Below are 26,309 nucleotides of genomic sequence, written 5' to 3'. Positions count from 1 at the left end.
AGGTGCCCTGCCGTGGCCAAACACCTTTCCCTTTCAGGCTTCCAAGTCCCCTCGCATGGCAGAGGTCTTCCATTGAAAGTCTGTCTGTGGTCCTCGGGGACAGTGCCTGTGATCACTGTGAGTTGCTCGGTAGTGTCGCTGTGGCAGCGGAGAATTGCCAGGATGCATGTGGTGCTGTGGGCCTCATGAAAGCAGACAGGCTTGCGGTCTGTCTTCCCTGGTGTTCAGTGTCCCCGTGTTCGCATGATGTCTGTGGCTTCAAGTAGGGTTCAGTCGGCCTGCAGGCAGCAGGAGGGCACTTAGGACGAGGCTGTGAAGCGTTTGAGCGTTTCCTCAGTGGTCTGGGCCGTGAAACCTGCCATTTGGACGCTTGCCGATACGTGGCCGGGAAGGTGGCCTAATTTCCGCTGTCAGGTCCCAACCTGTGTCATGGTTGCTGAAGCCCAACACTTCCCGTTGTGGGCATTCCCACGGGGTCACGGAAAGTGATAAGGTCTAGTTGGCGAGAAGAGGCACTTGGGCGAAGTTCGATAGCTCCTTGAGTAGTGCCGGGCTGCATCTTGCCTGTAGGCAACTGCAGGTCGGAGTCAGCCCCCCCATGGGAGGTTCCCTTGCTTCTGGGAGCGCTGGAAGTGACCCCAAGGGCACATCAGATGTGCTTGTAGGTGGCAGGGTCTCCAGGTCCACGTAGATGTGACACCCACGGCCGGGAGGCAGGTCTCGTCCAGTCTTTGTGCTTTGGTCAGAAGGCGTGGCTGTGGGAGAGCTGGAGTCTGTGACCTATTGCAGCAGCCTCTGGGGGTTAAACTTCGCATGCGGCCTCTTGAAGCTGACAGGGGTCTTTCTCCTTTCAGTTGGGGTTCCAACCAGGGTGCTGTGTATAAACTATGGCGTTTACTGTTGGAGGTGTCTGCAGAGGGCCACAGCGACACCCAGAGACCAAGACGCGTATTCAGCGCCACGCACAGGAACCCACAAGCGCATCCCCGTGCTCAGTCACAGTCACACACGCCCATACGTGTGAATAAACACATACAGCCTCTCACACACCGACCAACGTACGTGCCTAACTTCCTCCAGTCATGCTGTGAGACAAGCAATTAGTTTTCGGTAAGGGATAGTGGTCTTTTGGAAGCAGCTTCCGGGCTCACGGCCAGGTAAGTATTCAAAAGAATCATGTGCACTGAGGACCGTGGTCCAATTCAGAAGCCTGCTTGATTTCTGTCCACTTCTCAGGTGTAGTTGCAGGGTAAGGCTGGTCGTCGGCAAAGACAAGAAGACCTTCGTGTTGTCTGATGAAGGGATGTGCTAAGGAGAACTGGAAAAAGTGGGTCAGGCGCACGTTGCCGAAAGTGGCTGTGGATAACTCAGGACAGTAGGCATTCACCCATACAAAGATGTGCCATTGGATATTAGGTGTTCCTCAGATGGGCCCAATGGCTGCAAGAGTGGACTGATAGTTGGTCTTGCTGAGTGACCTGAGGACTGTGGATTCCCTAGGCTGTTGGAGTACTTCCGGGTCATGGCTCCTCCGCAGAGCCCCACAGCTTTCCCGTTTGTGTTCTGCAGCGTCCCAGCATGTGCTTGGATCGATGATGACACCCTTGTATTCATTCCTTGGAAAATCTGAACAAAATGAGTGAGAACGTTCTACCGTCTCCTCATCGAAACTGTGGGTCCAGCACGATTCCTCTCTCGGGGGAATGGGACCGTTAGGAGTGAGGGCCGACGTCCCCTGCTGACAGGCATGCAAATACCACTAAGGGCTCCAGCATTGGAAGGACTCCTGTGTGAGGGTCGACCGTGTCTGCCCATAAGCTGGGTCATCTATGAATCGCCGGTCCCTGCTAAAAGACCGTTGAGAGAATACAAGGGGGCAGGCTCTCCTGCTAGTCTTCAGAGTCGGAGCGTGTGCTGGTGGAGGCCCAGTGAGCTTGCAGCTTGGAGAGGTGTGTTTTGGGCAGGATCACGCTTTGTGCATGCCGCCTCGGAGGTTGATTCTGGAAGCCAAAATGAGCAAGCTTCCCTGGTTGGATCCTGGAGCCTCAGGCCAGGCCTGTGGCCCTCTCTGATGTTGTGTGTGGTGTGGTGAGGTTCCTGAGTGCCCGGTGGGGCTGGAGCAGTGAGCGGGGGTGGGCTGGAGTTGAGCGATGGCAGAAGGGGGCCGATGGACTAGGCCTCGGGGCTGCCCCTGTCAGCTCCTCTGCTGAAGCTGCCGGCACACTGTTGGTGCTAAGTGGATCATCGTGGAGTGGGCTGAGGATCGAGTGCTGCATTTAAGCCTGTGTGGTGGCTGGGGGCCTGGAGAGAAAGTTAAGGTATCATGAGGACACGTCCTATGTAATGTCGTGGGATGGGCTGTCATCATTGGGTTGCAGGCGCTGGCCTCGGCTTCCCGAGGATGTGTCTTGTTCGTGAAGGGCTGGCATCAGCTGCCTATGGAGGGGATGGCTTTGGCAGTTCATGAGGATGTAGTGAGGTAGGTAACCTGTGTAGAGTTGCGATCCCATTTGCGGAGGAGTGACTCCACACGGGTGTCTTGCGGGACGTAGAGAAGATGGACATGCTGAGGCATCTGTGCCGGCCTCCTTGGAGTTAGGTGAGTTATGGGAACATGCCCTTTGGTCGTTTTGTTCCTCTTTTGGAATGTGCAAAGCGATAGTGTTTCTCCCGGAGGGCATGACGCGGCCGGCCCATGTGGCATGCAAGCCGTTCGAACAGCCAGAGCTTTATCCGGAGCAGTCCATTGGCCGGCAAGAGATGGGGACACTGTTGCCCTGCCAGGTGCCCTGCCGTGGCCAACCACCTTTCCCTTTCAGGCTTCCAAGTCCCCTCGCATGGCAGAGGTCTTCCATTGAAAGTGTGTCTGTGGTCCTCGGGAACAGTGCCTTTGATCACTGTGAGTTCGTCGGTAGTGTCGCTGTGGCAGTGGAGAATTGCCAGGATGCATGCGGTGCTGCGGGCCTCATCAAAGCAGACAGGCTTGCGGTCTGTCTTCCCTGGTGTTCAGTGTCCCCGTGTTCGCATGATGTCTGTGGCTTCAAATAGGGTTCAGTCGGCCTGCAGGCAGGAGGAGGGCACTTAGGACGAGGCTCTGAAGCGTTTGAGCGTTTTCTCAGTGGTCTGGGTCGCGAAACCTGCCAGTTGGAAGCTTGCCGATACGTGGCCGGGAAGGTGGCCTAATTTCCGCTGTCGGGTTCCAACCAGTGTCCTGGTTGCTGAAGCCCAACACTTCCCGTTGTGGGCATTCCCACGGGGTCACGGAAAGTGATATGGTCTAGTTGGCGAGAAGAGGCACTTGGGCCAAAGTTCGTTAGCCCCTTGAGTAGTGCTGGGCTGCATCTTGCCTGTAGGCAACTGCAGGTCGGAATCAGCCCCCCCATGGGAGGTTCCCTTGCTTCTGGGAGCGCTGGGAGTGACCCCAAGGGCACATCAGATGTGCTTGTAGGTGGCAGGGTCTCCAGGTCCACGTAGATGTGACACCCACGGCCGGGAGGCAGGTCTCGTCCAGTCTTTGTGCTTTGGTCAGAAGGCGTGGCTGTGGGAGAGCGGGAGTCTGTGACCTATTTCAGCAGCCCCTGGGGGTTAATCTTCGCATGCGGCCTCTTGAAGCTGACAGGGGTCTTTCTCCTTTCAGTTGGGGGTCCAACAAGGGTGCTGTGTATAAACTATGGCGTTTACTGTTGGAGGTGTCTGCAGAGGGCCACAGCGACACCCAGAGACCAAGACGCGTATTCAGCGCCACACACAGGAACCCACAAGCGCATCCTCGTGCGCAGTCACAGTCACACACGCCCACTCACGTGAATACACAGATACAGTGTCTGACACACCGACCAATGTACGTGCCTAACTTCCTCCAGTCATGCTGTGAGACACGCAATCAGTTTTCGGTAATGGATAGTGTTACTTGGAAAGCAGGTTCTGGGCTCACGGCAAGGTAAGTGTTCGCAAGAATCATGTTCTCTGAACCGTGGTGCAATTCAGAAGCCTCCATGATTTCTGTCCACTTCTCAGGTGCAGCTGCAGGGTAAGGCTGGCCGTCGGCAAAGACAAGAAGACCTTCGCGTTGTCTGATGACTGGATGTCCTAAGGAGAACTGGAAAAAGTGGGGCGGGCGCACGTTGCTCAGCGTGGCTGTGGATAACTCAGGACGGTAGGCATTCACCCATACTAAAATGTGTCATTGGATATTAGGTTTTCATCAGATGGGCCCAGTGGCTGCAAGAGTGGACTGATTGTTGGTCTTGCTGAGTGGCCTGAAGACTGTGGATTCCCCAGGCGGTTGGAATACTTCCGGGTCATGGCTCCTCTGCAGAGCCCCACAGCCTGCCCGTTTGTGTTCTGCAGCGTCCCAGCATGTGCTTGGATAGATGATGACACCCTTGTATGCATTCCTTGGAAAATCTGAACATAATGAGTGAGAAAGTTTTACCGTCTCCTCATCGAAACTGAGGGTCCAGCACGTTTCCTCTCTCGGGGGTATGGGACAGTTAGGAGTGAGGGCCGACGTCCCCTGCTGACAGGCATGCAAACACCACTAAGGGCTCCAGCATTGGAGGGACTCCTGTGTGAGGGTCGACCGTGTCTGCCCATAAGCTGGGTCATCTATGCATCACCGGGCCCTGCTAAAAGACCGCTGAGGGAATACAAGGGGGCAGGCTCTCCTGCTAGTCTTCAGAGTCGGAGCGTGTGCTGGTGGAGGCCCAGTGAGCTTGCAGCTTGGAGAGGTGTGTTTTGGGCAGGATCACGCTTTGTGCATGCCGCTTCGGAGGTTGATTCTGGAAGCCAAAATGAGCAAGCTTCCCTGGTTGGAGCCTGGAGCCTCAGGCCAGGCCTGTGGCCCTCTCTGATGTTGTGTGTGGTGTCGTGAGGTACCTGAGTGCCCGGTGGGGCTGGAGCAGTGAGCGGGGGTGGGCTGGAGTTGAGCGATGGCAGAAGGGGGCCGATGGACTAGGCCTCGTGGCTGCCCCTGTCAGCTCCTCTGCTGAAGCTGCCGGCACACTGTTGGTGCTAAGTGGATCATCGTGGAGTGGGCTGAGGATCGAGTGCTGCATTTAAGCCTGTGTGGTGGCTGGGGGCCTGGAGAGAAAGTTAAGGTATCATGAGGACACGTCCTATGTAATGTCGTGGGATGGGCTGTCATCATTGGGTTGCAGGCGCTGGCCTCGGCTTCCCGAGGATGTGTCTTGTTCGTGAAGGGCTGGCATCAGCTGCCTATGGAGGGGATGCCTTTGGCAGTTCATGAGGATGTAGTGAGGTAAGTAACCTGTATAGAGTTGCGATCCCATTTGCGGAGGAGTGACTCCACACGGGTGTCTTGCGGGACGTAGAGAAGATGGACATGCTGAGGCATCTGTGCCGGCCTCCTTGGGGTTAGGTGAGTTATGGGAACAAGCCCTTTGGTCGTTTTGTTCCTCTTTTGGGAATGTGCAAAGCGATAGTGTTTCTCCCGGAGGGCATGACGCGGCCGGCCCATGTGGCATGCAGGCCGTTCGAACAGCCAAAGCTTTATCCGGAGCAGTCCATTGGCCGGGAAGAGATGGGGACACTGTTGCCCTGCCAGGTGCCCTGCCGTGGCCAACCACCTTTCCCTTTCAGGCTTCCAAGTCCCCTCGCATGGCAGAGGTCTTCCATTGAAAGTGTGTCTGTGGTCCTCGGGGACAGTGCCTTTGATCACTGTGAGTTCGTCGGTAGTGTCGCTGTGGCAGTGGAGAATTGCCAGGATGCATGCGGTGCTGCGGGCCTCATCAAAGCAGACAGGCTTGCGGTCTGTCTTCCCTGGTGTTCAGTGTCCCCGTGTTCGCATGATGTCTGTGGCTTCAAGAAGGGTTGAGTCGCCCTGCAGGCAGCAGGAGGGCACTTAGGACGAGGCTGTGAAGCGTTTGAGCGTTTCCTCAGTGGTCTGGGCTGCGAAACCTGCCATTTGGACGCTTGCCGATACGTGGCCTGGAAGGTGGCCTAATTTCCGCTGTCGGGTTCCAAACTGTGTCCTGGTTGCTGAAGCCCAACACTTCCCGTTGTGGGCATTCCCACGGGGTCACGGAAAGTGATATGGTGTAGTTGGTGAGAAGAGGCACTTGGGCCGAAGTTCGTTAGCCCCTTGAGTAGTGCCGGGCTGCATCTTGCCTGTAGGCAACTGCAGGTCGGAGTCAGCCCCCCCATGGGAGGTTCCTTTGGTTCTGGAGCGCTGGGAGTGACCCCAAGGGCACATCAGATGTGCTTGTAGGTGACAGGGTCTCCAGGTCAATGTAGATGTGACAACCACGGCCTGGAGGCAGGTCTCCTCCAGTCTTTTTGCTTTGGTCAGAAGGTGTGGCTGTTGGAGAGCGGGAGTCTGTGGCCTATTTCAGCAGCCCCTGGGGGTCAAATTTCGCATGCGGCCTCTTGAAGCTGACAAGGGTCTTTCTACTCTCACTTGGGAGAACAACCAGGGTGCTGTGTATAAACTCTGGCGTTTACTGTTGCAGGCGTCTGCAGAGGGCCACAGCGACACCCAGAGACCGAGACCCGTATTCAGCGCCACACACAGGAACCCACAAGCGCATCCTCGTGCGCAGTCACAGTCACACACGCCCACTCACGTGAATACACAGATACAGTGTCTGACACACCGACCAATGTACGTGCCTAACTTCCTCCAGTCATGCTGTGAGACACGCAATCAGTTTTCGGTAAAGGATAGTGTTACTTGGAAAGCAGGTTCTGGGCTCACGGCTAGGTAAGTGTTCGCAAGAATCATGTTCTCTGAACCGTGGTGCAATTCAGAAGCCTGCATGATTTCTGTCCACTTCTCAGGTGCAGATACAAGGTAAGGCTGGTCGTCGGCAAAGACAAGAAGACATTCGTGTTGTCTGATGAAGGGATGTGCTAAGGAGAACTGGAAAAAGTGGGGCGGGCGCACGTTGCTCAGCGTGGCTGTGGGTAACTCAGGACAGTAGGCATTCACCCATTCTAAAATGTGTCATTGGATATTAGGTTTTCATCAGATGGGCCCAGTGGCTGCAAGAGTGGATTGATTGTTGGTCTTGCCGAGTGGCCTGAAGACTGTGGATTCCCCAGGCTGTTGGAGTACTTGCGGGTCATGGCTCCTCTGCAGAACCCCACAGCCTGCCCGTTTGTGTTCTGCAGCGTCCCAGCATGTGCTTGGATAGATGATGACACCCTTGTATGCATTCCTTGGAAAATCTGAACATAATGAGTGAGAAAGTTTTACCGTCTCCTCATCGAAACTGAGGGTCCAGCACGTTTCCTCTCTCGGGGGTATGGGACAGTTAGGAGTGAGGGCCGACGTCCCCTGCTGACAGGCATGCAAACACCACTAAGGGCTCCAGCATTGGAGGGACTCCTGTGTGAGGGTCGACCGTGTCTGCCCATAAGCTGGGTCATCTATGCATCACCGGGCCCTGCTAAAAGACCGCTGAGGGAATACAAGGGGGCAGGCTCTCCTGCTAGTCTTCAGAGTCGGAGCGTGTGCTGGTGGAGGCCCAGTGAGCTTGCAGCTTGGAGAGGTGTGTTTTGGGCAGGATCTCGCTTTGTGCATGCCGCTTCGGAGGTTGATTCTGGAAGCCAAAATGAGCAAGCTTCCCTGGTTAGAGCCTGGAGCCTCAGGCCAGGCCTGTGGCCCTCTCTGATGTTGTGTGTGGTGTCGTGAGGTACCTGAGTGCCCGGTGGGGCTGGAGCAGTGAGCGGGGGTGGGCTGGAGTTGAGCGATGGCAGAAGGGGGCCGATGGACTAGGCCTCGGGGCTGCCCCTGTGAGCTCCTCTGCTGAAGCTGCCGGCACACTGTTGGTGCTAAGTGGATCATCGTGGAGTGGGCTGAGAATCGAGTGCAGCATTTAAGCCTGTGTGGTGGCTGGGGGCCTGGAGAGAAAGTTAAGGTATCATGAGGACACGTCCTATGTAATGTCGTGGGATGGGCTGTCATCATTGGGTTTCAGGCGCTGGCCTCGGCTTCCCGAGGATGTGTCTTGTTCGTGAAGGGCTGGCATCAGCTGCCTATGGAGGAGATGCCTTTTGCAGTTCATGAGGATGTAGTGAGGTAAGTAACCTGTATAGAGTTGCGATCCCATTTGCGGAGGAGTGACTCCACACGGGTGTCTTGCGGGACGTAGAGAAGATGGACATGCTGAGGCATCTGTGCCGGCCTCCTTGGGGTTAGGTGAGTTATGGGAACAAGCCCTTTGGTCGTTTTGTTCCTCTTTTGGGAATGTGCAAAGCGATAGTGTTTCTCCCGGAGGGCATGACGCGGCCGGCCCATGTGGCATGCAAGCCTTTCGAACACCCAAAGCTTTATCCGGAGCAGTCCATTGGCCGGGAAGAGATGGGGACACTGTTGCCCTGCCAGGTGCCCTGCCGTGGCCAACCACCTTTCCCTTTCAGGCTTCCAAGTCCCCTCGCATGGCAGAGGTCTTCCATTGAAAGTCTGTCTGTGGTCCTCGGGGACAGTGCCTGTGATCACTGTGAGTTGCTCGGTAGTGTCGCTGTGGCAGTGGAGACTTGCTAGGATGCATGCGGTGCTGTGGGCCTCATCAAAGCAGACAGGCTTGCGGTCTGTCTTCCCTGGTGTTCAGTGTCCCCGTGTTCGCATGATGTCTGTGGCTTCAAGAAGGGTTGAGTCGCCCTGCAGGCAGCAGGAGGGCACTTAGGACGAGGCTGTGAAGCGTTTGAGCGTTTCCTCAGTGGTCTGGGCTGCGAAACCTGCCATTTGGACGCTTGCCGATACGTGGCCTGGAAGGTGGCCTAATTTCCGCTGTCGGGTTCCAAACTGTGTCATGGTTGCTGAAGCCCAACACTTCCCGTTGTGGGCATTCCCACGGGTTCACGGAAAGTGATATGGTGTAGTTGGCGAGAAGAGGCACTTGGGCCGAAGTTCGTTAGCCCCTTGAGTAGTGCCGGGCTGCATCTTGCCTGTAGGCAACTGCAGGTCGGAGTCAGCCCCCCCATGGGAGGTTCCCTTGCTTCTGGGAGCGCTGGGAGTGACCCCAAGGGCACATCAGATGTGCTTGTAGGTGGCAGGGTCTCCAGGTCCACGTAGATGTGACACCCACGGCCGGGAGGCAGGTCTCGTCCAGTCTTTGTGCTTTGGTCAGAAGGCGTGGCTGTGGGAGAGCGGGAGTCTGTGACCTATTTCAGCAGCCCCTGGGGGTTAATCTTCGCATGCGGCCTCTTGAAGCTGACAGGGGTCTTTCTCCTTTCAGTTGGGGGTCCAACCAGGGTGCTGTGTATAAACTATGGCGTTTACTGTTGGAGGTGTCTGCAGAGGGCCACAGCGACACCCAGAGACCAAGACGCGTATTCAGCGCCACACACAGGAACCCACAAGCGCATCCTCGTGCGCAGTCACAGTCACACACGCCCACTCACGTGAATACACAGATACAGTGTCTGACACACCGACCAATGTACGTGCCTAACTTCCTCCAGTCATGCTGTGAGACACGCAATCAGTTTTCGGTAATGGATAGTGTTACTTGGAAAGCAGGTTCTGGGCTCACGGCAAGGTAAGTGTTCGCAAGAATCATGTTCTCTGAACCGTGGTGCAATTCAGAAGCCTGCATGATTTCTGTCCACTTCTCAGGTGCAGCTGCAGGGTAAGGCTGGCCGTCGGCAAAGACAAGAAGACCTTCGCGTTGTCTGATGACTGGATGTCCTAAGGAGAACTGGAAAAAGTGGGGCGGGCGCACGTTGCTCAGCGTGGCTGTGGATAACTCAGGACGGTAGGCATTCACCCATACTAAAATGTGTCATTGGATATTAGGTTTTCATCAGATGGGCCCAGTGGCTGCAAGAGTGGATTGATTGTTGGTCTTGCTGAGTGGCCTGAAGACTGTGGATTCCCCAGGCGGTTGGAATACTTCCGGGTCATGGCTCCTCTGCAGAGCCCCACGGCCTGCCCGTTTGTGTTCTGCAGCGTCCCAGCATGTGCTTGGATAGATGATGACACCCTTGTATGCATTCCTTGGAAAATCTGAACATAATGAGTGAGAAAGTTTTACCGTCTCCTCATCGAAACTGAGGGTCCAGCACGTTTCCTCTCTCGGGGGTATGGGACAGTTAGGAGTGAGGGCCGACGTCCCCTGCTGACAGGCATGCAAACACCACTAAGGGCTCCAGCATTGGAGGGACTCCTGTGTGAGGGTCGACCGTGTCTGCCCATAAGCTGGGTCATCTATGCATCACCGGGCCCTGCTAAAAGACCGCTGAGGGAATACAAGGGGGCAGGCTCTCCTGCTAGTCTTCAGAGTCGGAGCGTGTGCTGGTGGAGGCCCAGTGAGCTTGCAGCTTGGAGAGGTGTGTTTTGGGCAGGATCTCGCTTTGTGCATGCCGCTTCGGAGGTTGATTCTGGAAGCCAAAATGAGCAAGCTTCCCTGGTTAGAGCCTGGAGCCTCAGGCCAGGCCTGTGGCCCTCTCTGATGTTGTGTGTGGTGTCGTGAGGTACCTGAGTGCCCGGTGGGGCTGGAGCAGTGAGCGGGGGTGGGCTGGAGTTGAGCGATGGCAGAAGGGGGCCGATGGACTAGGCCTCGGGGCTGCCCCTGTGAGCTCCTCTGCTGAAGCTGCCGGCACACTGTTGGTGCTAAGTGGATCATCGTGGAGTGGGCTGAGGATCGAGTGCTGCATTTAAGCCTGTGTGGTGGCTGGGGGCCTGGAGAGAAAGTTAAGGTATCATGAGGACACGTCCTATGTAATGTCGTGGGATGGGCTGTCATCATTGGGTTTCAGGCGCTGGCCTCGGCTTCCCGAGGATGTGTCTTGTTCGTGAAGGGCTGGCATCAGCTGCCTATGGAGGAGATGCCTTTTGCAGTTCATGAGGATGTAGTGAGGTAAGTAACCTGTATAGAGTTGCGATCCCATTTGCGGAGGAGTGACTCCACACGGGTGTCTTGCGGGACGTAGAGAAGATGGACATGCTGAGGCATCTGTGCCGGCCTCCTTGGGGTTAGGTGAGTTATGGGAACAAGCCCTTTGGTCGTTTTGTTCCTCTTTTGGGAATGTGCAAAGCGATAGTGTTTCTCCCGGAGGGCATGACGCGGCCGGCCCATGTGGCATGCAAGCCTTTCGAACACCCAAAGCTTTATCCGGAGCAGTCCATTGGCCGGGAAGAGATGGGGACACTGTTGCCCTGCCAGGTGCCCTGCCGTGGCCAACCACCTTTCCCTTTCAGGCTTCCAAGTCCCCTCGCATGGCAGAGGTCTTCCATTGAAAGTCTGTCTGTGGTCCTCGGGGACAGTGCCTGTGATCACTGTGAGTTGCTCGGTAGTGTCGCTGTGGCAGTGGAGACTTGCTAGGATGCATGCGGTGCTGTGGGCCTCATCAAAGCAGACAGGCTTGCGGTCTGTCTTCCCTGGTGTTCAGTGTCCCCGTGTTCGCATGATGTCTGTGGCTTCAAGAAGGGTTGTGTCGCCCTGCAGGCAGCAGGAGGGCACTTAGGACGAGGCTGTGAAGCGTTTGAGCGTTTCCTCAGTGGTCTGGGCTGCGAAACCTGCCATTTGGACGCTTGCCGATACGTGGCCTGGAAGGTGGCCTAATTTCCGCTGTCGGGTTCCAAACTGTGTCATGGTTGCTGAAGCCCAACACTTCCCGTTGTGGGCATTCCCACGGGTTCACGGAAAGTGATATGGTGTAGTTGGCGAGAAGAGGCACTTGGGCCGAAGTTCGTTAGCCCCTTGAGTAGTGCCGGGCTGCATCTTGCCTGTAGGCAACTGCAGGTCGGAGTCAGCCCCCCCATGGGAAGTTCCCTTGCTTCTGGGAGCGCTGGGAGTGACCCCAAGGGCACATCAGATGTGCTTGTAGGTGGCAGGGTCTCCAGGTCCACGTAGATGTGACACCCACGGCCGGGAGGCAGGTCTCGTCCAGTCTTTGTGCTTTGGTCAGAAGGCGTGGCTGTGGGAGAGCGGGAGTCTGTGACCTATTTCAGCAGCCCCTGGGGGTTAATCTTCGCATGCGGCCTCTTGAAGCTGACAGGGGTCTTTCTCCTTTCAGTTGGGGGTCCAACCAGGGTGCTGTGTATAAACTATGGCGTTTACTGTTGGAGGTGTCTGCAGAGGGCCACAGCGACACCCAGAGACCAAGACGCGTATTCAGCGCCACACACAGGAACCCACAAGCGCATCCTCGTGCGCAGTCACAGTCACACACGCCCACTCACGTGAATACACAGATACAGTGTCTGACACACCGACCAATGTACGTGCCTAACTTCCTCCAGTCATGCTGTGAGACACGCAATCAGTTTTCGGTAATGGATAGTGTTACTTGGAAAGCAGGTTCTGGGCTCACGGCAAGGTAAGTGTTCGCAAGAATCATGTTCTCTGAACCGTGGTGCAATTCAGAAGCCTGCATGATTTCTGTCCACTTCTCAGGTGCAGCTGCAGGGTAAGGCTGGCCGTCGGCAAAGACAAGAAGACCTTCGCGTTGTCTGATGACTGGATGTCCTAAGGAGAACTGGAAAAAGTGGGGCGGGCGCACGTTGCTCAGCGTGGCTGTGGATAACTCAGGACGGGAGGCATTCACCCATACTAAAATGTGTCATTGGATATTAGGTTTTCATCAGATGGGCCCAGTGGCTGCAAGAGTGGATTGATTGTTGGTCTTGCTGAGTGGCCTGAAGACTGTGGATTCCCCAGGCGGTTGGAATACTTCCGGGTCATGGCTCCTCTGCAGAGCCCCACGGCCTGCCCGTTTGTGTTCTGCAGCGTCCCAGCATGTGCTTGGATAGATGATGACACCCTTGTATGCATTCCTTGGAAAATCTGAACATAATGAGTGAGAAAGTTTTACCGTCTCCTCATCGAAACTGAGGGTCCAGCACGTTTCCTCTCTCGGGGGTATGGGACAGTTAGGAGTGAGGGCCGACGTCCCCTGCTGACAGGCATGCAAACACCACTAAGGGCTCCAGCATTGGAGGGACTCCTGTGTGAGGGTCGACCGTGTCTGCCCATAAGCTGGGTCATCTATGCATCACCGGGCCCTGCTAAAAGACCGCTGAGGGAATACAAGGGGGCAGGCTCTCCTGCTAGTCTTCAGAGTCGGAGCGTGTGCTGGTGGAGGCCCAGTGAGCTTGCAGCTTGGAGAGGTGTGTTTTGGGCAGGATCACGCTTTGTGCATGCCGCTTCGGAGGATGATTCTGGAAGCCAAAAGGAGCAAGCTTCCCTGGTTGGAGCCTGGAGCCTCAGGCCAGGCCTGTGGCCCTCTCTGATGTTGTGTGTGGTGTCGTGAGGTACCTGAGTGCCCGGTGGGGCTGGAGCAGTGAGCGGGGGTGGGCTGGAGTTGAGCGATGGCAGAAGGGGGCCGATGGACTAGGCCTCGGGGCTGCCCCTGTGAGCTCCTCTGCTGAAGCTGCCGGCACACTGTTGGTGCTAAGTGGATCATCGTGGAGTGGGCTGAGGATCGAGTGCTGCATTTAAGCCTGTGTGGTGGCTGGGGGCCTGGAGAGAAAGTTAAGGTATCATGAGGACACGTCCTATGTAATGTCGTGGGATGGGCTGTCATCATTGGGTTGCAGGCGCTGGCCTCGGCTTCCCGAGGATGTGTCTTGTTCGTGAAGGGCTGGCATCAGCTGCCTATGGAGGAGATGCCTTTTGCAGTTCATGAGGATGTAGTGAGGTAAGTAACCTGTATAGAGTTGCGATCCCATTTGCGGAGGAGTGACTCCACACGGGTGTCTTGCGGGACGTAGAGAAGATGGACATGCTGAGGCATCTGTGCCGGCCTCCTTGGGGGTAGGTGAGTTATGGGAACAAGCCCTTTGGTCGTTTTGTTCCTCTTTTGGGAATGTGCAAAGCGATAGTGTTTCTCCCGGAGGGCATGACGCGGCCGGCCCATGTGGCATGCAAGCCGTTCGAACAGCCAAAGCTTTATCCGGAGCAGTCCATTGGCCGGGAAGAGATGGGGACACTGTTGCCCTGCCAGGTGCCCTGCCGTGGCCAACCACCTTTCCCTTTCAGGCTTCCAAGTCCCCTCGCATGGCAGAGGTCTTCCATTGAAAGTGTGTCTGTGGTCCTCGGGAACAGTGCCTTTGATCACTGTGAGTTCGTCGGTAGTGTCGCTGTGGCAGTGGAGAATTGCCAGGATGCATGCGGTGCTGCGGGCCTCATCAAAGCAGACAGGCTTGCGGTCTGTCTTCCCTGGTGTTCAGTGTCCCCGTGTTCGCATGATGTCTGTGGCTTCAAGAAGGGTTGAGTCGCCCTGCAGGCAGCAGGAGGGCACTTAGGACGAGGCTGTGAAGCGTTTGAGCGTTTCCTCAGTGGTCTGGGCTGCGAAACCTGCCATTTGGACGCTTGCCGATACGTGGCCTGGAAGGTGGCCTAATTTCCGCTGTCGGGTTCCAAACTGTGTCATGGTTGCTGAAGCCCAACACTTCCCGTTGTGGGCATTCCCACGGGGTCACGGAAAGTGATATGGTGTAGTTGGCGAGAAGAGGCACTTGGGCCGAAGTTCGTTAGCCCCTTGAGTAGTGCCGGGCTGCATCTTGCCTGTAGGCAACTGCAGGTCGGAGTCAGCCCCCCCATGGGAGGTTCCTTTGGTTCTGGAGCGCTGGGAGTGACCCCAAGGGCACATCAGATGTGCTTGTAGGTGACAGGGTCTCCAGGTCAATGTAGATGTGACAACCACGGCCTGGAGGCAGGTCTCCTCCAGTCTTTTTGCTTTGGTCAGAAGGTGTGGCTGTTGGAGAGCGGGAGTCTGTGGCCTATTTCAGCAGCCCCTGGGGGTCAAATTTCGCATGCGGCCTCTTGAAGCTGACAAGGGTCTTTCTACTCTCACTTGGGAGAACAACCAGGGTGCTGTGTATAAACTCTGGCGTTTACTGTTGCAGGCGTCTGCAAAGGGCCACAGCGACACCCAGAGACCGAGACCCGTATTCAGCGCCACACACAGGAACCCACAAACGCATCGTAGTGCGCAGTCACAGTCACACACGCCCACTCACGTGAATACACAGATACAGTGTCTGACACACCGACCAATGTACGTGCCTAACTTCCTCCAGTCATGCTGTGAGACACGCAATCAGTTTTCGGTAATGGATAGTGTTACTTGGAAAGCAGGTTCTGGGCTCACGGCTAGGTAAGTGTTCGCAAGAATCATGTTCTCTGAACCGTGGTGCAATTCAGAAGCCTGCATGATTTCTGTCCACTTCTCAGGTGCAGATACAAGGTAAGGCTGGTCGTCGGCAAAGACAAGAAGACATTCGTGTTGTCTGATTAAAGGATGTGCTAAGGAGAACTGGAAAAAGTGGGGCGGGCGCACGTTGCTCAGCGTGGCTGTGGATAACTCAGGACAGTAGGCATTCACCCATTCTAAAATGTGTCATTGGATATTAGGTTTTCATCAGATGGGCCCAGTGGCTGCAAGAGTGGATTGATTGTTGGTCTTGCCGAGTGGCCTGAAGACTGTGGATTCCCCAGGCTGTTGGAGTACTTGCGGGTCATGGCTCCTCTGCAGAGCCCCACAGCCTGCCCGTTTGTGTTCTGCAGCGTCCCAGCATGTGCTTGGATCGATGATGACACCCTTGTATACATTCCTTGGAAAATCTAAACAAAATGAGTGAGAACGCTCTACCGTCTCCTCATCGAAACTGAGGTCCAGCACGTTTCCTCTCTCGGGGGTATGGGACAGTTAGGAGTGAGGGCCGACGTCCCCTGCTGACAGGCATGCAAACACCACTAAGGGCTCCAGCATTGGAGGGACTCCTGTGTGAGGGTCGACAGTGTCTGCCCATAAACTGGGTCATCTATGCATCACCGGGCCCTGCTAAAAGACCGCTGAGGGAATACAAGAGGGCAGGCTCTCCTGCCAGTCTTCAGAGTCGGAGCGTGTGCTGGTGGAGGCCCAGTGAGCTTGCAGCTTGGAGAGGTGTGTTTTGGGCAGGATCACGCTTTGTGCATGCCGCTTCGGAGGTTGATTCTGGAAGCCAAAAGGAGCAAGCTTCCCTGGTTGGAGCCTGGAGCCTCAGGCCAGGCCTGTGGCCCTCTCTGATGTTGTGTGTGGTGTGGTGAGGCTCCTGAGTGCCCGGTGGGGCTGGAGCAGTGAGCGGGGGTGGGCTGGAGTTGAGCGATGGCAGAAGGGGGCCGATGGACTAGGCCTCGGGGCTGCCCCTGTCAGCTCCTCTGCTGAAGCTGCCGGCACACTGTTGGTGCTAAGTGGATCATCGTGGAGTGGGCTGAGGATCGAGTGCTGCATTTAAGCCTGTGTGGTGGCTGGGGGCCTGGAGAGAAAGTTAAGGTATCATGAGGACACGTCCTATGTAATGTCGTGGGATGGGCTGTCATCATTGGGTTGCAGGCGCTGGCCTCGGCTTCCCGAGGATGTGTCTTGTTCGTGAAGGGCTGGCATCAGCTGCCTATGGAGGGGATGGCTTTGGCAGTTCATGAGGATGTAGTGAGGTAGGTAACCTGTGTAGAGTTGCGTTCCCATTTCCGGAGGAGTGACTCCACACGGGTGTCTTGCGGGACGTAGAGAAGATGGACATGCTGAGGCATCTGTGCCGGCCTCCTTGGGGGTAGGTGAGTTATGGGAACAAGCCCTTTGGTCGTTTTGTTCCTTCTTTTGGGAATGTGCAAAGCGATAGTGTTTCTCCCGGAGGGCATGACGCGGCCGGCCCATGTGGCATGCAGGCCGTTCGAACAGCCAGAGCTTTATCCGGAGCAGTCCATTGGCCGGGAAGAGATGGGGACACAGTTGCCTTGCCAGGTGCCCTGCCGTGGCCAACCACCTTTCCCTTTCAGGCTTCCAAGTCCCCTCGCATGGCAGAGGTCTTCCATTGAAAGTCTGTCTGTGGTCCTCGGGGACAGTGCCTTTGATCACTGTGAGTTGCTCGGTAGTGTCGCTGTGGCAGTGGAGAATTGCTAGGATGCATGCGGTGCTGTGGGCCTCATCAAAGCAGACAGGCTTGCGGTCTGTCTTCCCTGGTGTTCAGTGTCTCTGTGTTCGCATGATGTCTGTGGCTGCAAGTAGGGTTGACTCGCCCTGCAGGCAGCAGGAGGGCACTTAGGACGAGGCTGTGAAGCGTTTGAGCGTTTCCTCAGTGGTCTGGGCCGCGAAACCTGCCAGTTGGAAGCTTGCCGATACGTGGCCGGGAAGGTGGCCTAATTCCCGCTGTCGGGTTCCAACCAGTGTCCTGGTTGCTGAAGCCCAACACTTCCCGTTGTGGGCATTCCCACGGGGTCACGGAAAGTGATATGGTCTAGTTGGCGAGAAGAGGCACTTGGGCCAAAGTTCGTTAGCCTCTTGAGTAGTGCCGGGCTGCATCTTGCCTGTAGGCAACTGCAGGTCGGAGTCAGCCCCCCCATGGGAGGATCCCTTGCTTATGGGAGCGCTGGGAGTGACCCCAAGGGCACATCAGATGTGCTTGTAGGTGGCAGAGTCTCCAGGTCCACGTAGATGTGACACCCACGGCCGGGAGGCAGGTCGCGTCCAGTCTTTGTGCTTTGGTCAGAAGGCGTGGCTGTGGGAGAGCAGGAGTCTGCGACCTATTTCAGCAGCCCGTGGGGGTAACCTTCGCATGCGGCCTCTTGAAGCTGACAGGGGTCTTTCTCCTTTCAGTTGGGGGTCCAACCAGGGTGCTGTGTATAAACTATGGCGTTTACTGTTGGAGGTGTCTGCAGAGGGCCACAGCGACACCCAGACCAAGACGCGTATTCAGCGCCACACACAGGAACCCACAAGCGCATCCTCGTGCGCAGTCACAGTCACACACGCCCACTCACGTGAATACACAGATACAGTGTCTGACACACCGACCAATGTACGTGCCTAACTTCCTCCAGTCATGCTGTGAGACACGCAATCAGTTTTCGGTAATGGATAGTGTTACTTGGAAAGCAGGTTCTGGGCTCGCGGCAAGGTAAGTGTTCGCAAGAATCATGTTCTCTGAACCGTGGTGCAATTCAGAAGCCTGCATGATTTCTGTCCACTTCTCAGGTGCAGCTGCAGGGTAAGGCTGGCCGTCGGCAAAGACAAGAAGACCTTCGCGTTGTCTGATGACTGGATGTCCTAATGAGAACTGGAAAAAGTGGGGGGGCGCACGTTGCTCAGCATGGCTGTGGATAACTCAGGACGGTAGGCATTCACCCATACTAAAATGTGTCATTGGATATTAGGTTTTCATCAGATGGGCCCAGTGGCTGCAAGAGTGGATTGATTGTTGGTCTTGCTGAGTGGCCTGAAGACTGTGGATTCCCCAGGCGTTTGGAATACTTCCGGGTCATGGCTCCTCTGCAGAGCCCCACGGCCTGCCCGTTTGTGTTCTGCAGCGTCCCAGCATGTGCTTGGATAGATGATGACACCCTTGTATGCATTCCTTGGAAAATCTGAACATAATGAGTGAGAAAGTTTTACCGTCTCCTCATCGAAACTGAGGGTCCAGCACGTTTCCTCTCTCGGGGGTATGGGACAGTTAGGAGTGAGGGCCGACGTCCCCTGCTGACAGGCATGCAAACACCACTAAGGGCTCCAGCATTGGAGGGACTCCTGTGTGAGGGTCGACCGTGTCTGCCCATAAGCTGGGTCATCTATGCATCACCGGGCCCTGCTAAAAGACCGCTGAGGGAATACAAGGGGGCAGGCTCTCCTGCTAGTCTTCAGAGTTGGAGCGTGTGCTGGTGGAGGCCCAGTGAGCTTGCAGCTTGGAGAGGTGTGTTTTGGGCAGGATCACGCTTTGTGCATGCCGCTTCGGAGGTTGATTCTGGAAGCCAAAATGAGCAAGCTTCCCTGGTTGGAGCCTGGAGCCTCAGGCCAGGCCTGTGGCCCTCTCTGATGTTGTGTGTTGTGTCGTGAGGTACCTGAGTGCCCGGTGGGGCTGGAGCAGTGAGCGGGGGTGGGCTGGAGTTGAGCGATGGCAGAAGGGGGCCGATGGACTAGGCCTCGTGGCTGCCCCTGTCAGCTCCTCTGCTGAATCTGCCGGCACACTGTTGGTGCTAAGTGGATCATCGTGGAGTGGGCTGAGGATCGAGTGCTGCATTTAAGCCTGTGTGGTGGCTGGGGGCCTGGAGAGAAAGTTAAGGTATCATGAGGACACGTCCTATGTAATGTCGTGGGATGGGCTGTCATCATTGGGTTGCAGGCGCTGGCCTCGGCTTCCCGAGGATGTGTCTTGTTCGTGAAGGGCTGGCATCAGCTGCCTATGGAGGGGATGGCTTTGGCAGTTCATGAGGATGTAGTGAGGTAGGTAACCTGTGTAGAGTTGCGATCCCATTTGCGGAGGAGTGACTCCACACGGGTGTCTTGCGGGACGTAGAGAAGATGGACATGCTGAGGCATCTGTGCCGGCCTCCTTGGGGGTAGGTGAGTTATGGGAACAAGCCCTGTGGTCGTTTGGTTCCTTCTTTTGGGAATGTGCAAAGCGATAGTGTTTCTCCCGGAGGGCATGACGCGGCCGGCCCATGTGGCATGCAGGCCGTTCGAACAGCCAGAGCTTTATCCGGAGCAGTCCATTGGCCGGAAGAGATGGGGACACTGTTGCCCTGCCAGGTGCCCTGCCGTGGCCAACCACCTTTCCCTTTCAGGCTTCCAAGTCCCCTCGCATGGCAGAGGTCTTCCATTGAAAGTCTGTCTGTGGTCCTCGGGGACAGTGCCTGTGATCACTGTGAGTTGCTCGGTAGTGTCGCTGTGGCAGTGGAGAATTGCTAGGATGCATGCGGTGCTGTGGGCCTCATCAAAGCAGACAGGCTTGCGGTCTGTCTTCCCTGGTGTTCAGTGTCTCTGTGTTCGCATGATGTCTGTGGCTTCAAGTAGGGTTGACTCGCCCTGCAGGCAGCAGGAGGGCACTTAGGACGAGGCTGTGAAGCGTTTGAGCGTTTCCTCAGTGGTCTGGGCCGCGAAACCTGCCAGTTGGAAGCTTGCCGATACGTGGCCGGGAAGGTGGCCTAATTCCCGCTGTCGGGTTTCAACCAGTGTCCTGGTTGCTGAAGCCCAACACTTCCCGTTGTGGGCATTCCCACGGGGTCACGGAAAGTGATATGGACTATTTGGCGAGAAGAGGCACTTGGGCCAAAGTTCGTTAGCCCCTTGAGTAGTGCCGGGCTGCATCTTGCCTGTAGGCAACTGCAGGTCAGAGTCAGCCCCCCCATGGGAGGTTCCCTTGCTTCTGGGAGCGCTGGGAGTGACCCCAAGGGCACATCAGATGTGCTTGTAGGTGGCAGGGTCTCCAGGTCCACGTAGATGTGACACCCACGGCCGGGAGGCAGGTCTCGTCCAGTCTTTGTGCTTTGGTCAGAAGGCGTGGCTGTGGGAGAGCGGGAGTCTGTGACCTATTTCAGCAGCCCCTGGGGGTTAATCTTCGCATGCGGCCTCTTGAAGCTGACAGGGGTCTTTCTCCTTTCAGTTGGGGGTCCAACCAGGGTGCTGTGTATAAACTATGGCGTTTACTGTTGGAGGTGTCTGCAGAGGGCCACAGCGACACCCAGAGACCAAGACGCGTATTCAGCGCCACACACAGGAACCCACAAGCGCATCCTCGTGCGCAGTCACAGTCACACACGCCCACTCACGTGAATACACAGATACAGTGTCTGACACACCGACCAATGTACGTGCCTAACTTCCTCCAGTCATGCTGTGAGACACGCAATCAGTTTTCGGTAATGGATAGTGTTACTTGGAAAGCAGGTTCTGGGCTCACGGCAAGGTAAGTGTTCGCAAGAATCATGTTCTCTGAACCGTGGTGCAATTCAGAAGCCTGCATGATTTCTGTCCACTTCTCAGGTGCAGCTGCAGGGTAAGGCTGGCCGTCGGCAAAGACAAGAAGACCTTCGCGTTGTCTGATGACTGGATGTCCTAAGGAGAACTGGAAAAAGTGGGGCGGGCGCACGTTGCTCAGCGTGGCTGTGGATAACTCAGGACGGTAGGCATTCACCCATACTAAAATGTGTCATTGGATATTAGGTTTTCATCAGATGGGCCCAGTGGCTGCAAGAGTGGATTGATTGTTGGTCTTGCTGAGTGGCCTGAAGACTGTGGATTCCCCAGGCGGTTGGAATACTTCCGGGTCATGGCTCCTCTGCAGAGCCCCACGGCCTGCCCGTTTGTGTTCTGCAGCGTCCCAGCATGTGCTTGGATAGATGATGACACCCTTGTATGCATTCCTTGGAAAATCTGAACATAATGAGTGAGAAAGTTTTACCGTCTCCTCATCGAAACTGAGGGTCCAGCACGTTTCCTCTCTCGGGGGTATGGGACAGTTAGGAGTGAGGGCCGACGTCCCCTGCTGACAGGCATGCAAACACCACTAAGGGCTCCAGCATTGGAGGGACTCCTGTGTGAGGGTCGACCGTGTCTGCCCATAAGCTGGGTCATCTATGCATCACCGGGCCCTGCTAAAAGACCGCTGAGGGAATACAAGGGGGCAGGCTCTCCTGCTAGTCTTCAGAGTCGGAGCGTGTGCTGGTGGAGGCCCAGTGAGCTTGCAGCTTGGAGAGGTGTGTTTTGGGCAGGATCACGCTTTGTGCATGCCGCTTCGGAGGTTGATTCTGGAAGCCAAAAGGAGCAAGCTTCCCTGGTTGGAGCCTGGAGCCTCAGGCCAGGCCTGTGGCCCTCTCTGATGTTGTGTGTGGTGTGGTGAGGTTCCTGAGTGCCCGGTGGGGCTGGAGCAGTGAGCGGGGCTGGGCTGGAGTTGAGCGATGGCAGAAGGGGGCCGATGGACTAGGTCTCGGGGCTGCCCCTGTCAGCTCCTCTGCTGAAGCTGCCGGCACACTGTTGGTGCTAAGTGGATCATCGTGGAGTGGGCTGAGGATCGAGTGCTGCATTTAAGCCTGTGTGGTGGCTGGGGGCCTGGAGAGAAAGTTAAGGTATCATGAGGACACGTCCTATGTAATGTCGTGGGATGGGCTGTCATCATTGGGTTGCAGGCGCTGGCCTCGGCTTCCCGAGGATGTGTCTTGTTCGTGAAGGGCTGGCATCAGCTGCCTATGGAGGGGATGGCTTTGGCAGTTCATGAGGATGTAGTGAGGTAGGTAACCTGTGTAGAGTTGCGATCCCATTTGCGGAGGAGTGACTCCACACGGGTGTCTTGCGGGACGTAGAGAAGATGGACATGCTGAGGCATCTGTGCCGGCCTCCTTGGGGGTAGGTGAGTTATGGGAACAAGCCCTTTGGTCGTTTTGTTCCTTCTTTTGGGAATGTGCAAAGCGATAGTGTTTCTCCCGGAGGGCATGACGCGGCCGGCCCATGTGGCATGCAGGCCGTTCGAACAGCCAGAGCTTTATCCGGAGCAGTCCATTGGCCGGGAAGAGATGGGGACACTGTTGCCCTGCCAGGTGCCCTGCCGTGGCCAACCACCTTTCCCTTTCAGGCTTCCAAGTCCCCTCGCATGGCAGAGGTCTTCCATTGAAAGTCTGTCTGTGGTCCTCGGGGACAGTGCCTGTGATCACTGTGAGTTGCTCGGTAGTGTCGCTGTGGCAGTGGAGAATTGCTAGGATGCATGCGGTGCTGTGGGCCTCATCAAAGCAGACAGGCTTGCGGTCTGTCTTCCCTGGTGTTCAGTGTCTCTGTGTTCGCATGATGTCTGTGGCTGCAAGTAGGGTTGACTCGCCCTGCAGGCAGCAGGAGGGCACTTAGGACGAGGCTGTGAAGCGTTTGAGCGTTTCCTCAGTGGTCTGGGCCGCGAAACCTGCCAGTTGGAAGCTTGCCGATACGTGGCCGGGAAGGTGGCCTAATTCCCGCTGTCGGGTTCCAACCAGTGTCCTGGTTGCTGAAGCCCAACACTTCCCGTTGTGGGCATTCCCACGGGGTCACGGAAAGTGATATGGTCTAGTTGGCGAGAAGAGGCACTTGGGCCAAAGTTCGTTAGCCCCTTGAGTAGTGCCGGGCTGCATCTTGCCTGTAGGCAACTGCAGGTCGGAGTCAGCCCCCCCATGGGAGGTTCCCTTGCTTCTGGGAGCGCTGGGAGTGACCCCAAGGGCACATCAGATGTGCTTGTAGGTGGCAGGGTCTCCAGGTCCACGTAGATGTGACACCCACGGCCGGGAGGCAGGTCTCGTCCAGTCTTTGTGCTTTGGTCAGAAGGCGTGGCTGTGGGAGAGCGGGAGTCTGTGACCTATTTCAGCAGCCCCTGGGGGTTAATCTTCGCATGCGGCCTCTTGAAGCTGACAGGGGTCTTTCTCCTTTCAGTTGGGGGTCCAACCAGGGTGCTGTGTATAAACTATGGCGTTTACTGTTGGAGGTGTCTGCAGAGGGCCACAGCGACACCCAGAGACCAAGACGCGTATTCAGCGCCACACACAGGAACCCACAAGCGCATCCTCGTGCGCAGTCACAGTCACACACGCCCACTCACGTGAATACACAGATACAGTGTCTGACACACCGACCAATGTACGTGCCTAACTTCCTCCAGTCATGCTGTGAGACACGCAATCAGTTTTCGGTAATGGATAGTGTTACTTGGAAAGCAGGTTCTGGGCTCACGGCAAGGTAAGTGTTCGCAAGAATCATGTTCTCTGAACCGTGGTGCAATTCAGAAGCCTGCATGATTTCTGTCCACTTCTCAGGTGCAGCTGCAGGGTAAGGCTGGCCGTCGGCAAAGACAAGAAGACCTTCGCGTTGTCTGATGACTGGATGTCCTAAGGAGAACTGGAAAAAGTGGGGCGGGCGCACGTTGCTCAGCGTGGCTGTGGATAACTCAGGACGGTAGGCATTCACCCATACTAAAATGTGTCATTGGATATTAGGTTTTCATCAGATGGGCCCAGTGGCTGCAAGAGTGGATTGATTGTTGGTCTTGCTGAGTGGCCTGAAGACTGTGGATTCCCCAGGCGGTTGGAATACTTCCGGGTCATGGCTCCTCTGCAGAGCCCCACGGCCTGCCCGTTTGTGTTCTGCAGCGTCCCAGCATGTGCTTGGATAGATGATGACACCCTTGTATGCATTCCTTGGAAAATCTGAACATAATGAGTGAGAAAGTTTTACCGTCTCCTCATCGAAACTGAGGGTCCAGCACGTTTCCTCTCTCGGGGGTATGGGACAGTTAGGAGTGAGGGCCGACGTCCCCTGCTGACAGGCATGCAAACACCACTAAGGGCTCCAGCATTGGAGGGACTCCTGTGTGAGGGTCGACCGTGTCTGCCCATAAGCTGGGTCATCTATGCATCACCGGGCCCTGCTAAAAGACCGCTGAGGGAATACAAGGGGGCAGGCTCTCCTGCTAGTCTTCAGAGTCGGAGCGTGTGCTGGTGGAGGCCCAGTGAGCTTGCAGCTTGGAGAGGTGTGTTTTGGGCAGGATCACGCTTTGTGCATGCCGCTTCGGAGGTTGATTCTGGAAGCCAAAAGGAGCAAGCTTCCCTGGTTGGAGCCTGGAGCCTCAGGCCAGGCCTGTGGCCCTCTCTGATGTTGTGTGTGGTGTGGTGAGGTTCCTGAGTGCCCGGTGGGGCTGGAGCAGTGAGCGGGGCTGGGCTGGAGTTGAGCGATGGCAGAAGGGGGCCGATGGACTAGGCCTCGGGGCTGCCCCTGTCAGCTCCTCTGCTGAAGCTGCCGGCACACTGTTGGTGCTAAGTGGATCATCGTGGAGTGGGCTGAGGATCGAGTGCTGCATTTAAGCCTGTGTGGTGGCTGGGGGCCTGGAGAGAAAGTTAAGGTATCATGAGGACACGTCCTATGTAATGTCGTGGGATGGGCTGTCATCATTGGGTTGCAGGCGCTGGCCTCGGCTTCCCGAGGATGTGTCTTGTTCGTGAAGGGCTGGCATCAGCTGCCTATGGAGGGGATGGCTTTGGCAGTTCATGAGGATGTAGTGAGGTAGGTAACCTGTGTAGAGTTGCGATCCCATTTGCGGAGGAGTGACTCCACACGGGTGTCTTGCGGGACGTAGAGAAGGTGGACATGCTGAGGCATCTGTGCCGGCCTCCTTGGGGGTAGGTGAGTTATGGGAACAAGCCCTTTGGTCGTTTTGTTCCTTCTTTTGGGAATGTGCAAAGCGATAGTGTTTCTCCTGGAGGGCATGACGCGGCCGGCCCATGTGGCATGCAGGCCGTTCGAACAGCCAGAGCTTTATCCGGAGCAGTCCATTGGCCGGGAAGAGATGGGGACACTGTTGCCCTGCCAGGTGCCCTGCCGTGGCCAACCACCTTTCCCTTTCAGGCTTCCAAGTCCCCTCGCATGGCAGAGGTCTTCCATTGAAAGTCTGTCTGTGGTCCTCGGGGACAGTGCCTGTGATCACTGTGAGTTGCTCGGTAGTGTCGCTGTGGCAGTGGAGAATTGCTAGGATGCATGCGGTGCTGTGGGCCTCATCAAAGCAGACAGGCTTGCGGTCTGTCTTCCCTGGTGTTCAGTGTCTCTGTGTTCGCATGATGTCTGTGGCTGCAAGTAGGGTTGACTCGCCCTGCAGGCAGCAGGAGGGCACTTAGGACGAGGCTGTGAAGCGTTTGAGCGTTTCCTCAGTGGTCTGGGCCGCGAAACCTGCCAGTTGGAAGCTTGCCGATACGTGGCCGGGAATGTGGCCTAATTCCCGCTGTCGGGTTCCAACCAGTGTCCTGGTTGCTGAAGCCCAACACTTCCCGTTGTGGGCATTCCCACGGGGTCACGGAAAGTGATATGGTCTAGTTGGCGAGAAGAGGCACTTGGGCCAAAGTTCGTTAGCCCCTTGAGTAGTGCCGGGCTGCATCTTGCCTGTAGGCAACTGCAGGTCGGAGTCAGCCCCCCCATGGGAGGTTCCCTTGCTTCTGGGAGCGCTGGGAGTGACCCCAAGGGCACATCAGATGTGCTTGTAGGTGGCAGGGTCTCCAGGTCCACGTAGATGTGACACCCACGGCCGGGAGGCAGGTCTCGTCCAGTCTTTGTGCTTTGGTCAGAAGGCGTGGCTGTGGGAGAGCGGGAGTCTGTGACCTATTTCAGCAGCCCCTGGGGGTTAATCTTCGCATGCGGCCTCTTGAAGCTGACAGGGGTCTTTCTCCTTTCAGTTGGGGGTCCAACCAGGGTGCTGTGTATAAACTATGGCGTTTACTGTTGGAGGTGTCTGCAGAGGGCCACAGCGACACCCAGAGACCAAGACGCGTATTCAGCGCCACACACAGGAACCCACAAGCGCATCGTCGTGCGCAGTCACAGTCACACACGCCCACTCACGTGAATACACAGATACAGTGTCTGACACACCGACCAATGTACGTGCCTAACTTCCTCCAGTCATGCTGTGAGACACGCAATCAGTTTTCGGTAATGGATAGTGTTACTTGGAAAGCAGGTTCTGGGCTCACGGCAAGGTAAGTGTTCGCAAGAATCATGTTCTCTGAACCGTGGTGCAATTCAGAAGCCTGCATGATTTCTGTCCACTTCTCAGGTGCAGCTGCAGGGTAAGGCTGGCCGTCGGCAAAGACAAG

General features: G+C 56.2%; 9 non-coding genes across 9 annotated transcripts; all 9 read left to right on the top strand.

Moving 5' to 3' along the window:
• Nucleotides 1-1,586: 1,586 nt before the first annotated feature.
• Nucleotides 1,587-1,680, top strand: LOC133085795 (small nucleolar RNA SNORD116). The gene has a single exon (XR_009699588.1). It is a non-coding gene; the product is annotated as a small nucleolar RNA SNORD116 (small nucleolar RNA).
• Nucleotides 1,681-4,367: 2,687 nt separating this feature from the next.
• On the top strand, nucleotides 4,368-4,461 carry LOC133085894 (small nucleolar RNA SNORD116). The gene has a single exon (XR_009699693.1). It is a non-coding gene; the product is annotated as a small nucleolar RNA SNORD116 (small nucleolar RNA).
• Nucleotides 4,462-7,148: 2,687 nt separating this feature from the next.
• LOC133085893 (small nucleolar RNA SNORD116) lies at nucleotides 7,149-7,242 on the top strand. Its single transcript, XR_009699692.1, has one exon. It is a non-coding gene; the product is annotated as a small nucleolar RNA SNORD116 (small nucleolar RNA).
• Nucleotides 7,243-9,930: 2,688 nt separating this feature from the next.
• Nucleotides 9,931-10,024, top strand: LOC133085892 (small nucleolar RNA SNORD116). Its single transcript, XR_009699690.1, has one exon. It is a non-coding gene; the product is annotated as a small nucleolar RNA SNORD116 (small nucleolar RNA).
• A 2,688-nt stretch (nucleotides 10,025-12,712) lies between these two features.
• Nucleotides 12,713-12,806, top strand: LOC133085891 (small nucleolar RNA SNORD116). The gene has a single exon (XR_009699689.1). It is a non-coding gene; the product is annotated as a small nucleolar RNA SNORD116 (small nucleolar RNA).
• A 2,687-nt stretch (nucleotides 12,807-15,493) lies between these two features.
• On the top strand, nucleotides 15,494-15,586 carry LOC133086497 (small nucleolar RNA SNORD116). The gene has a single exon (XR_009700251.1). It is a non-coding gene; the product is annotated as a small nucleolar RNA SNORD116 (small nucleolar RNA).
• Nucleotides 15,587-18,271: 2,685 nt separating this feature from the next.
• LOC133085889 (small nucleolar RNA SNORD116) lies at nucleotides 18,272-18,365 on the top strand. Its single transcript, XR_009699687.1, has one exon. It is a non-coding gene; the product is annotated as a small nucleolar RNA SNORD116 (small nucleolar RNA).
• A 2,688-nt stretch (nucleotides 18,366-21,053) lies between these two features.
• On the top strand, nucleotides 21,054-21,147 carry LOC133085888 (small nucleolar RNA SNORD116). The gene has a single exon (XR_009699686.1). It is a non-coding gene; the product is annotated as a small nucleolar RNA SNORD116 (small nucleolar RNA).
• Nucleotides 21,148-23,836: 2,689 nt separating this feature from the next.
• LOC133085886 (small nucleolar RNA SNORD116) lies at nucleotides 23,837-23,930 on the top strand. The gene has a single exon (XR_009699685.1). It is a non-coding gene; the product is annotated as a small nucleolar RNA SNORD116 (small nucleolar RNA).
• Nucleotides 23,931-26,309: the final 2,379 nt, after the last annotated feature.

This window comes from Eubalaena glacialis, chromosome 2 (assembly GCF_028564815.1).
Source record: "Eubalaena glacialis isolate mEubGla1 chromosome 2, mEubGla1.1.hap2.+ XY, whole genome shotgun sequence".
NCBI classification, from domain to species: Eukaryota; Metazoa; Chordata; class Mammalia; order Artiodactyla; family Balaenidae; genus Eubalaena; species Eubalaena glacialis.
The sequence above is the reverse complement of the archived record's forward strand: the minus strand, read 5'-3'. Positions and strand labels throughout refer to the sequence as shown.